Source organism: Manis javanica, chromosome 14 (genome assembly GCF_040802235.1).
Source record: "Manis javanica isolate MJ-LG chromosome 14, MJ_LKY, whole genome shotgun sequence".
In the NCBI taxonomy this organism is placed as follows: domain Eukaryota; kingdom Metazoa; phylum Chordata; class Mammalia; order Pholidota; family Manidae; genus Manis; species Manis javanica.
In genome coordinates, this window is record NC_133169.1 from 45,087,139 (window position 1) to 45,099,416 (window position 12,278).

At 41.7% G+C, this 12,278-nt stretch overlaps 1 non-coding gene and 1 pseudogene across 1 annotated transcript; both read left to right on the forward strand.

The window, feature by feature from the left end:
* Window positions 1-3,362: 3,362 nt before the first annotated feature.
* LOC118973773 (U6 spliceosomal RNA) lies at window positions 3,363-3,469 on the forward strand. The gene has a single exon (XR_005063298.1). It is a non-coding gene; the product is annotated as a U6 spliceosomal RNA (small nuclear RNA).
* Window positions 3,470-7,538: 4,069 nt separating this feature from the next.
* LOC118973762 (olfactory receptor 2T12-like) lies at window positions 7,539-11,544 on the forward strand (annotated as a pseudogene).
* Window positions 11,545-12,278: the final 734 nt, after the last annotated feature.

The following is a 12,278-nucleotide window of genomic DNA, read 5'->3' on the forward strand; positions in this document are numbered from 1 at the left end:
TTGATCCATTTGAGTTTACTTTTGTATATGGGGTTAGACAAAGGTCCAGTTTCATTCTCCTACATGTAGCTCTCCAGTTTTGCCAGCACCATCTGTTGAAGAGACTGTCATTTCCCCATTGTATGTCCATGGCTCCTTTATCAAATATTAACTGACCATATATGTTTGGGTTAATTTCTGGAGTCTCTAACCTGTTCCACTGGTCTGTGGCTCTGTTCTTGTGCCACTACCAAATTGTCTTGATTACTATGGCTTTGTAGTAGAGCTTGAAGTTGGGGAGTGAGATCCCCCCTACTTTATTCTTTTTCAGGATTGCTTTCGCTATTCAGGGTCTTTGGTGTTTCCATATGAATTTTTGAATTATTTGCTCCAATTCATTGAAGAATGTTGCTGGTAATTTGATAGGGATTGCATCAAAGCTGTATATTGCTTTGGGCAGGATGGCCATTTTGACGATATTAATTCTTCCTAGCCATGAGTATGGGATGTGTTTCCATTTGTTAGTGTCCCCTTTAATTTCTCTTAAGAGTGACTTGTAGTTTTCAGGGTATAGGTCTTTCACTTCTTTGGTTAGGTTTATTCCTAGGTATTTTATTCTTTTTGATACAATTGTGAATGGAATTGTTTTCCTGATTTCTCTTTCTATTGGTTCATTGTTAGTGTATAGGAAAGCTTCGGATTTCTGTGTGTTAATTTTGCATCATACAACTTTGCTGTATTCCGATATCAGTTCTAGTAGTTTCGGAGTGGAGCCCTTAGGGTTTTTTATGTACAATATCATATCATCTGCAAATAGTTACAGTTTAACTTCTTTACCAATCTGGATTCCTTGTATTTTCTTGTTTTTTCTGATTGCCGTGGCTAGGACCTCCAGTTCTATGTTAAATAACAGTGGGGAGAGTGGGCATCCCTGTCTAGATCCCAATCTCAGAGGAAATGCTTTCAGCTTCTCGCTGTTTAGTATAATGTTGGCTGTGGGTCCATCATATATGGCCTTTATTATGTTGAGGTACTGGCCCTCTACTCCCATCTTGCTGAGAGTTTTTATCATGAACGGATGTTGAATTTTGTCAAATGCTTTTTCAGCATCTATGGAAATGATCTTTTTTTTTTGTCTTTCTTCCTGTTGATGTGGTGGATGATGTTGATGGATTTTCGAATGTTGTACCATCCCTGCATGCCTGGGATGAATCCCACTTGATCATGGTGTATGATCCTTTTGGTATATTGTTGTAGTCTGTTTGCTAACATTTTATTGAGTATTTTTGCATCTACATTCATCAGGGATATTGGTCTGTAATTTTCTTTTTTGGTGGGGTCTTTGCCTGGTTTTTTTATTAGAGTGATGTTTGCCTCATAGAATGAGTTTGGGAGTATTCCCTCCTCTTCTATTTTTTGGAACACATTAAGGAGAGTGGGTATTATGTCTTCTCTGTGTGTCTGATAAAATTCCAAGGTAAATCTGTCTGGCCCCGGGGTTTTGTTCTTGGGTAGTTTTTTGATTACCGTTTCAATTTCTTTGCTTGTAATTGGTCTGTTCAACATTTGTGTTTCTTCCTTGGTCAATCTTGGGAGGTTGTATTTTTCTAGGAAGTTGTCCATTTCTTCTAGGTTTTCCAGCTTGTTGGCATATAGGTTTTCATAGTAGTCTTTAATAATTCTTTGTATTTCTGTGGAATCTGAGGTGATTTTTCCATTCCCATTTCTGATTCTGTTGATTTGTGTTGATTCTCTTTTTCTCTTAATAAGTTTGGTTAGAGGTTTATGTATTTTGTTTATTTTCTCCAAGAACCAACTCTTGGTTTTGTTGATTTTTGCTATTGTTTTATTCTTCTCAATTTTGTTTATTTCTTCTCTGATCTTTATTATGTCCCTCCTTCTGCTGACTTTAGGCCTCATTTGTTCTTCTTTTTCCAGTTTCAATAATTGTGATGTTAGACTATTCATTTGGGATTGTTCTTCCTTCTTCCAGTGTGCATGGATCGCTATATACTTTTCTCTTAAGACCGCTTTTGCTGCCTCCCACAGAAGCTGGGGCTTTGTGTTCTTTTTGTCATTTGTTTCTATACATTCCTTGATCTCTATTTTGATTTGTTCGTTGATCCATTGATTATTTAGAAGCATGTTCTTAAGCCTCCATGTGTTTGTGAGCCTTTTCGTTTTCTTTGTAGAATTTTTTTCTAGTTTTATACCTTTGTGGTCTGAAAAATTGGTTGGTAGAATTTCAATATTTTGGAATTTACTGAGTTTCTTTTTGTGAGCTAGTATGTGGACTATTCTGGAGAATGTTCCATGTGCACTTGAGAAGAATGTATATTCTGCTGCTTTTGGATGTAGAGTTCTATAGATGTCTATTAGGTCCATCTGTTCTAGTGTGTTGTTCAGTGCCTGTGTGTCCTTACTTATTTTCTGCCCGGTGGATCTATCCTTTGGGGTGAGTGGTGTGTTGAAGTCTCCTAAAATGAATGCATTGCAGTCTATTTCCTTCTTTAGTTCTGTTAGTATTTGTTTCACATAATCTGGTGCTCCTGTGTTGGGTGCATATATATTTAGAATGGTTATATCCTTTTGTTGGACTGAACCCTTTATCATTATGTAGTGTCCTTCTTTATCTCTTGTTAGTTTCTTTGTTTTGAAGTCAATTTTGTCTGATATTAGTACTGCAACCCCTGCTTTCTTCTCACTGTTGTTTGCCTGAAATATGTTTTTCCATCCCTTGAATTTTTGTCTGTGCATGTCTTTGGGTTTGAGGTGAGTTTCTTTTAAGCAGCATGTAGATGGGTCTTGCACTTTTATCCATTCTATTACTCTGTGTCCTTTGATTGGTGCTTTAAGTCCATTTACATTTAGGGTGACTATTGAGAGATATGTACTTATTTCCATTGCAGGCTTTTAATTCGTGGTTACCAAAGGTTCAAGGTTAGCTTCTTTTGTATCTTACTGCCTAAGTTAGCTCGCTTATTGAGCTGTTATAAACACTTTCTAGAGATTCTTTTCTTCTCTCCCTTCTTATTCCTCTTCCTCCATTCTTCATATGTTGTGTGTTTTGTTCTGTGCTCTTTTTACGAGTGCTCCCATCTAGAGTACTCCCTGTAAGATGCCCTGTACTGGTGGTTTATGGGAATCAAATTCCCTCAGCTTTTGCTTTCTGGGAATTGTTTAATGCCGCCATCATATTTAAATGACAGTCGTGCTCGATACAGTATCCTTGGTTCAATGCCGTCTGTTTCATTGTATGAAATGTATCATGCCATTCTCTTCTGGCCTGTAGGGTTTCTGTCGAGAAGTCTGATGTTATCCTGATGGGTTTTCCTTTATAGGTGACCTTTTTCTCTCTAGCTGCCTTTAAAACTCTTTCCTTCGTGCTCGCTTCGGCAGCACATACACTAAAATTGGAACGATACAGAGAAGATTAGCATGGCCTCTGCACAAGGATAACACGCAAATTCATGAAGCGTTCCAATTTAAAAACAAACAAACAAACAAACAAAAAAAACCTCTTTCCTTGTCCTTGATCCTTGCCAGTTTAATTATTATGTGTCCTGGTGTTGTCCTCCTTGGATCCTTTCTTTTGGGGTTTCTGTGTATTTCTGTGCTCTGTTCGATTATTTCCTCCCCCAGTTTGGGGAAGTTTTCAGCAATTATTTCTTCAAAGAGACTTTCTATCCCTTTTTCTCTCTCTTCTTCTTCTGTTCCCCCTATAATACAGATATTGTTCCTTTTGGATTGGTACACAGTTCTCTTAGTATTGTTTCATTCCTGGAGATCCTTTTATCTCTCTGTATGTCGGCTTCTATACGTTCCTGTTCTCTGGTTTCTATTCCTTCATGTTCATGATTTTTATTTTGAATTCTTTTTCAGGAGGACTGGTTAGGTCTGTCTCCTTCTCAGGTGTTGTCTCTGTGATCTTTGTCTCCCTGTAGTTTTGCCTTTCCTTGGTGATAGAGATAGTTTGTAGAGCTGGTACGAGTGACTGCTGGAAGAGCTTCCCTTCTTGTTGGTTTGTGGCCTTCATCTCCTGGGAGAACAGCAACCTCTAGTGGCTTGTGATGGGCGGCTCTCCACAGACAGGGCTTCTGCTTCCTGCCTGGCTGTTATGGAGTTTATCTCTGCTGTTGCTGTGGGTGTAGCCTGGCTCGGGCTGCTGCTCCAAAATGCTTGAGCCCCATTGGATTGGGAGCAGCCGGGAGGCTGTTTATCTCCATAAGGGGCCTCTGTGCCCAGGGGGTTAGAGTGCCCAGAGATCCCCAGATTCCCTGACTCTGGACTAAGTGTCCTGCCCTGCCCCTTTAAGACTTCCAAAAAGCACTCTCTAATCCGAAACAACAACAGCAACAACAAAAGAAAGAAAAAATTAAATAAATATTTTTTTTAAAAAAAAGAGGGAAAAAAAAGCCACTCCCATTTCTTTGTTCTCCAGTGTCGGCCTCAGGCACCTGCTCACCAGTCCTGCCACCCTGTTTCCCTAGTATCCAGGACCCCACACGTGCACTGTGTCTGCGCCCTTGTCTGGATGGCTGGAGCTGTGTGTTCAGCAGTTCTGGACTCCTTCTCCCTCCCTACTGACTCCTCTCCACCTGCCAGGAGCTGGGGGGAGGGGCGCTCGGGTCCCACCGGGCCGGGGCTTGTATCTTACCCCCTTCCAAGGTGCTGAGTTCTCACAGGTGTGGATGTGGTCTGGATGTTGTCCTGTGACCTCTGGTCTCTATTTTAGGAAGAGTTGTCTTTGTTATATTTTCATAGATAAATGTGGTTTTGCGAGGAGATTTCTGCTGCTCTACTCATGCTGCCATCTTGGCTCTGCCACTCTCATCCTCAGCCTTTTTAAGCTTGCACCTGATGTCGGGAGCTGACTGAGTTATAAAATGCATGACTAAGAGACAGGAACCTAATGCTGAGACCAGGTCAATCTTATAAAGCTCCTAGAGTTTCTTTTAGGCGCTTGAGGAATTCTGATGGGTTTTCATCAGGCTTCTGGGTAATCTCTCTAAGCTTATCATAACTGATAGCCTTTTGGGCAGTTGAGTTCATACCTGCCAATAAGTAGCAAACCATGCGATCCTGCCACAGCTCACCCTCTGGAGTATTATAATCCCACATGGGTTCCTGTAGTGGAACAGCTTCCCTGCCCATAGGTTCCTGTTCATCTGTGGCATGGGCTTCATTGGCACAGTGCTGTGATGCTGCCATGACACGGTCATATTCCTCTGGGTTTAGAGTGGATTGGAGGACTATATGCACATCATATCAGGTGAGCTTGTAAGCTTGAGTGAATTTAACCTGTTTAGTGAACATTATGGGGTTGGAGGAAAAAAACCCCAATCACTGTTTTACTTGGGATAAGTCTGCCAGAGAAAAAGGAACATGAACTTGCACTACCCCTTCAGCCCCTGCTACCTCCCTCAGAGGAACTATCACGTGAGCTTGAGACCACTGTGACTTAGAGTGGGTTACTGGAGGGCTAGACCATTTGGGCACCAACTGTGGTGAGTAAGACTGTGGCGTGTTTGAAGGAGGGGATGGAGGGGCTGACCTTGGCAGTGGGGATACAACCTGGGAATCGATGCAGAGCCTGAAGGCAGGGGACTGGGGTATGGGGGAGTTTTATCTATTTTATCCAAAGTAGAGTCAGCACCTGTGGAGCAAGATGGCAGTGCGACTGGAAGAGAAGGGGAACAAGATGGTGGAGAAACTGGAAGAGAAGGAGAACAAGATGGTGAAGAAACCAGAAGAGAAGGAGAACAAGGTGATGGAGAAACCAGAAGAGAAGGAGAAGATGGAGGAGAGATACATTGAGGAAGGGAGCTGGCCCCCACAGTGGGCCTGGAGGAGCGGAAAGTGGGGTAGCCGAGATCCTCCTCCAAGTCCGTCAGAGAAGAGCCTCCCAGTAATAGGAGGGATAGAGATCAGCGGTCTTGGTGGAGGCCTGGGTTAACAAAACTTGAGAAGGAGTACATTTAACACACAAATCTGGGCATGTGCGCTGAGTCCAAAAAGCCTGAACATATGAGATTTCACTCCACTTTCCGCTCTGATGGCAATAATTAGTTAAGTCAGCAAGGAGGCCAAAACCGAAAGTTCCCTCAGGGGGCCAACGAGATTGGTTGTCCAAGGGATACTGAGGCCAGGCCTGAGAGCAAAGGAAGACCAGCTTCCATTTGTGAATTTCCTGGGACAAATATAGAGTAACCAAATTAAAAATGAGACACCACAATGGGGTCTGGACCTCCGCTTTTAAGGGCTGGTTCCCCATGTCTGCGCCACTTCCAACTAATCCTGCTGAGCGGAGTGCCCAGTGTCCCAAGCACACCAAGTCAGGGGAGATGTCCTGGGAGCCTGGGTGAGGGACTTCTCCCACACAAGAGGGCCAGGGGCAGGCCGGATGCCTGCAGATATCCTGGGGCCTGTGGTAGGGACGTCTCCTGTACTTCAGGGCCAGGGGTGGGCCAAATGCCCTCAGAAGGTGGGCTGAACACCCAGGGGCCAATGCGCCCCTGGATGGAGCTACGATTTCTAACAGACCAGGTGAAATGGCATTAGGAAGGGAAACAGACTGGGGGAAACTGAGGGCCCCCCCAGAAAGCAGGCTGAGGTCCTGGGTTGAGGAAGGAGGGGGCAGAGCACTCACACTCCTTCCCGGGATTTCAGCACCAAATGTAATATAAATTCCAATATATTCCAACTGAAGTAAGCGAAAGAAGAGAGGCAACAAAGGCCAGGCAGTTTATTTGAATGCAATCCCCGGGTGATGTTCTGCAATCTGAAACACAGGCCAGGGAAGTCACACCCAGCAGGGGAGGCAGCAAGCTTTTAAGGAAGGCAGGGGGAGGGAGAGCAAAGGTGTACAGTGGCATGAGGATTGGCTCATCTAAGGTATGTGGGGGTCTCTCATTGGCCTTTAGCCAGGTACTGGAAAGTTACCACTAATCCTCTAGCTCAGGGGAAGGGCTCTATTTGGAAGCGTTATCTGATCAGGCTCTGGAATGTTGTCAGACCGGAACCTGTTGGTCTCTTTGTCTCATTTGGTAAGGCCTGAGCTTGTCCATCAGGCTCACCCCTTCCCCTGATGCCTCCAGCCTAACACATACGTAGTCAGAAATACACATTTGGTGACAGAAGAGACGACGTGCTAGCTGGCCTCTCAGAAGCATTTTACAAAGAGCTTTGTTTTATCATATTGGATTTTAAGAAAGCCCCAAATTCTGTTTCAAATAGTTCTTTAAATGTCTCATATCAGCAATTTCATACTCCACAGAAGTACATCATCATAACACTGAGTCTTACTGAGAGAGAGGGGAGTGGCTTTTGCAAAGAAGTCTATGTCCTCAGTGCATGAGTTAGCCGAGTGGCTCATGAATCTACATGGTAACAGCTGGTAACAGCTTTCTGCTTTTCATCTACTTGTTTGTGATAACTTAATGTTTCCATTTCCAAGGTCTCCACTTGTGTGGAAACTTTCACTCCATGTTTTGCTCAGGAAGTTACCACAGCATCCCCAACATAAATGAGATCTGAGCAAACACATGAACACTCACCGGATGGCGTCTTTACTACACAAACTGGACAAGAGTTGCCAGTTACCTGATGAAAATATGTGTTGGAAGGAGTCTTCCCAGCCCAGATACGGGCCTTGCAAATTAGAAGACCGAGCTCCAGTGGCCCAGTTCCAGCTGCAGGAGACACCCCAGCAAGGAAAGCCTCGGCAGGAAGCCGACTGCTCCGTTTGTATGCAGATCAGAAATAGCTATTATTTTCTACCACTCTATTAGTGTACTTTGTTACAATCAATGTGTAATTTGAGCCAGGGCTATTCACTTAATAACTCACCCCTTCTATTCTGTAGAGTATGTAGTGAGATCTCTGTTTTTATTCTTAATACTGGTAATTTGTGATTTCGCTCCTTTTCTTGTGAATTTTCTCTAGAGTCTTTTATATTCTAATAATATTTTCAAAGAATCAACATTTCTTTGGCTTGAGTTCCTCTATAATGAGTGTTTTCTGTTTTATTTTGAATTCTGTCTTTGTCTTTATCACTGTTTTATGTTATCTACTTTTGGTTTGGTGTGCTCTTTCTTTCTAGTTTTGTTAAGTGGAAATTTGCATAATTTATTTTCAGCCTGTTTCCCTGATTAAGGCTTTTACAGCTATGATTTCACTACTAAGTCCTATAGAAACATATAACAACTTTCAAAATGTGCTTTGATTATCAATAATAAAAGATGTTCAAGATATTTTAAAATTTGTTCTTGATTTTTTTCTTAGATGTAAGATTTATTTAGAGGGTTTATGTAATTCAAAATTGTTTGGAGATTTTTATGAATACTATTTTTCACTGGAATGTAAGTTAATTACATACTTAGAGGAGATGTATCTCCTGTGACATCTTGGGAAAGCTTATTAATTCTCCCCTCAAACAATATTTGTGGGTACTTTATGCCACATTTAGGTGCATGTGTGTGCGTGTGAAGCCCTGTGCTGAGGTAGCCCACACCTCTATCGATGTCCTCTCATGCCCAGTTGGCTGCCATTCTCAGCCACTGTAATGGTTCTTTCCTCTATACCTTCAACATGTCCCCTTTCTTTTGCTTCCATGTAATTCATTGTCAGACCCAGTTCTGGTTAAAGCCAGCATCTACCTGCCATACATAGGATTCCACACACTAAAGGAGATGTTAAATAAATAGCACGTAATGTTGCCACTCTAAAATTCATCACCAGTAACCTCCCCTGCATGCACAGTCCCGTGGAGCAGCCTGTCTACACATCTGTTTGCTCCTCCATCCCCCTCAGTGACTGTCATATGTGCTTTTCTTTTTCCAAGCTTCCAACCCTGACTTGTCCATACACATCTGTATCCTCAGCAACAGACCTATCGAACTGGAAAAAACCCTGAAATCCTCCAATGGGACTATCCAGATGCTCAGTCCACTAAGTTCCCCAACGGCCACATTTTGTCCCTGTGCATCTGCCTCCCACCATTTCCTCTGATAATGGACTGTGCCCAGGTAAGACAAATGCCTCCATGCATACTCCAGAGATATTGGCATTCTAAAGCTTTTGATGAATCTTCCTGGACTATCTTATCTCAGACATCTGCAATTCTGTACATATATAGAAGTTGTACATTGGTGCATTTTTCTGCTAATACAAGATAATTGGCTTCTGCAATTATGTGCTATCTTGCTCTTTAAGAATTTACAAGTTTTGTTCTTATTATGAGTTTAGCAATTGGTAGCAGTGAAAAATCTTCATTATATTCAGGGTATAACAGCTCTCAACCTGCAAACCTTTCCTAGTGAAACTGTGCTCATTTCTGTGGGTTCAGTCATTTCTGCTGTGTCTCCCAAGAAAATATACTGTTTTGTTGAATATTAAAGGCTGTCTTCAAAAGACAGGCCAAATATCTAAGTTAGATGTTTTTAACTAAAATTCATTTTTTCTTTCCATATGTATTTATACTTTATATGTGACTAATAATTATGCTCCATTATAAATGTATGCTTTGTAATAGAATTGTGTTAAAACTGCCTCTGTGTCTTTTAGTCACCTCACTCCTTGTTGAGTTCCTGATATTCTCGCCAAGCATTTATGGTCATCCAGACCCTCCCACGGGCCCTGCCACGTTTCCTCGTCATCCTGAGTCTCCATGGCAGTGATGCATGAGGAGAGCTGGGCTACAGGCAACGTCTCTGAGCCCTCGGAAGGCCAGAAAGTAATTTTCCTTGTATTTCAAGTGTGATGGGAACACACTGAAGGTTTCAGAAGAGGGACTGGTGAACTGGGATATCTGCATTTTAAAAATAAGGGAAAAAAAATTTTTTTTAATGAGTGGAGAAAGAATGTTTTCATCAATTATTGGTAATATAATCTTCCTTCACTAGAGAAATCTTGTTTTACTTATATTCATCAGTTCCATTCTGTGGTCCTTAAAATCCACAATAAAACAATTAGAATCTGTTTTATATTAAAACCCTTATTTGAATATGTTAAGATTTCCAAAATTTGGAAAAGTTAAGTGCAACTTAAATATAAATGAGCAAACTTCTAAATGTTTATTTTCTCAACTGGTGAATTTGGTTTCAGTATACATAATGAAAGAATATGAATAGAACAAATAATATAAAAATGAACAAGTATAATTACATCATCCTCAATAGTTTTTTCTATTTTTGACCTACTTTGATCTATCATCTCAATTAATCAATATATTTTTGTCTTAAGTATATAGTATGTCCTCATATAAAGTATGAAAATGAGCCATACAGAAGTAGAACAATAACAAGAAAAAAATCTTTTTTTTCACTTTTTTGAGATATAGTTAATCTACAATGTACTGGTTTCACACATACAGCACAGTGATTTAACAATTATATGCATTACTAAATGCTCACTATGGTAAATATAGTTATGATACGTCAACATACAAAGAAATTGTAATAGTATTGGCTATAGCCCCTATGCAGTGATTCCAACCCAACCTAAGTGGAAGGTAGGGTTTGAATCTGGACCTTGGATTTTATACACAGTATTGCCCAGAGGTCATGATGTCAAACTAAGGTTTTTAGATGATGAAAATCCCTTTGTTCTCGAATTTTCCATTTGCAGGGTCACACAAGCATAAATCATGAAGAGAACACCACATCAGATTTCATTTTTCTAGGACTCTTTAAATACACGAGATGCCACCTTTTCCTCTTCACAGTGGTGCTGATAATAGCCATTGCTTCTTTCACAGGCAAAGCTCTCATGCTTCTCCTGATTCACCGGGACCCCCGGCTTCACACGCCCATGTACCTCCTATTGAGCCAGCCTCCCTCATGGAAATGATGCTGGTCTGCATTACTGTGCCCAAGATGGCTGCTGGCTATTTGACTGGCAGGAAGTCCATCTCCCTCACTGACTGTGAGCTACAGATCTTTGTCTGCCTCACACTGGGTGATGGAGAGAGTTTTCTCTTATTAGCCATGTCCTATGACCGCTATGTGACTATTTGCCACCCCCAGAGATACCCCATCCTCATGAGCTGGCGATTATGCCTGAGAATGTCCTGGGGGTCCTGGTTCCTGGGGGCAGGCTGCTGCCACCCTGAGCTTCCTATTTAGCAGAGCTCATGAGATTGACCATTTCTTCTGGGAGGCACCCACTCTCATGCGTTTGGCTTGTGCTGACATCTGTCTTTGAGTACGCCATGTACACCTGCTGTCTGTTAACGCTGTTGGTCCATCCTGGCTGCTGTTCTCCAGGTGTGTTCTGCAGATGCCCACAAAAAGGCTTTTGCCTCCTGCTCCTCACATTTGGCTCTGATGGGACTGTTTTTTGGAGCTGCTCTATTTATCTACATGAGACCCAAATCCTACAGTTAAGCTAAGCATGACAAGGTTGTAAGCATTTTATATTATCTTCACCCCTGTGCTGAACCCATTCATCTACAGTCTGAAGAACAGTGAGGTCGAGGAAGCCTTGAAAAGGTGGCTGGGGAAACGTGCAAACTTAAAACCTCAGCAAATACAAACACACTCTTCAAGGTTACACAGTGTCAAATGAGTCTAAGTTCATGGAGTCACCAACATTTTAAACTATTTTAATCATCTCTCCTTTAGCGATATGTAAAGAGAAGGTTATGTTTGTTGATTGGTATAATAGGAAGTTAAGAATTGAGTCCATACTGTATTGAGAGATACAATTTATTTTGTTTTCTGTTTGTGTGTCTTTTGTTAACTGTTTTATTGTGGTGTAGTTGATGTACTCTGGTATTGGTCTCAAGTATGCAGTATAGTGGATCTGACAGTTATCTACATTATTAAATGCTCACCACACTAGTGTAATGAGTATTTGTCAGCACAGAAGGATATTACACAGTTACCCGCTGTGTTCCCCATGCCGCGCCACCGTCCCCGTGATGAGCTGATGTCACACTTAGGTTCTGCATCACTTCATCCCCTCTCCCTCTGTCTCCCACCCACCTAACCCCTCGCCTGCGGTGACCACTAGACACTTCTCAGTGTCTATGAGTCTCCTGCTGTTTTGTTCATTCTGTTCTGCTTTGTTTTTGTGTTCCACAATAAGTGAAATCATGCGGTATTTTTCTTTCTGTCTGGCTTATTTCACTGGGCATAATACACTTAAGGTCTATCCGTATAGCCAAAAATAGGATTTCTTTCTTCTTTATGGCTGAATAATATAATATTCCCTTGTATATGTTCACCACCTCTTTATCCATTCATCTACTTACGAACACTTGAGTTGCTCACACTAAGCAGTTTTTATGGATTATTTTG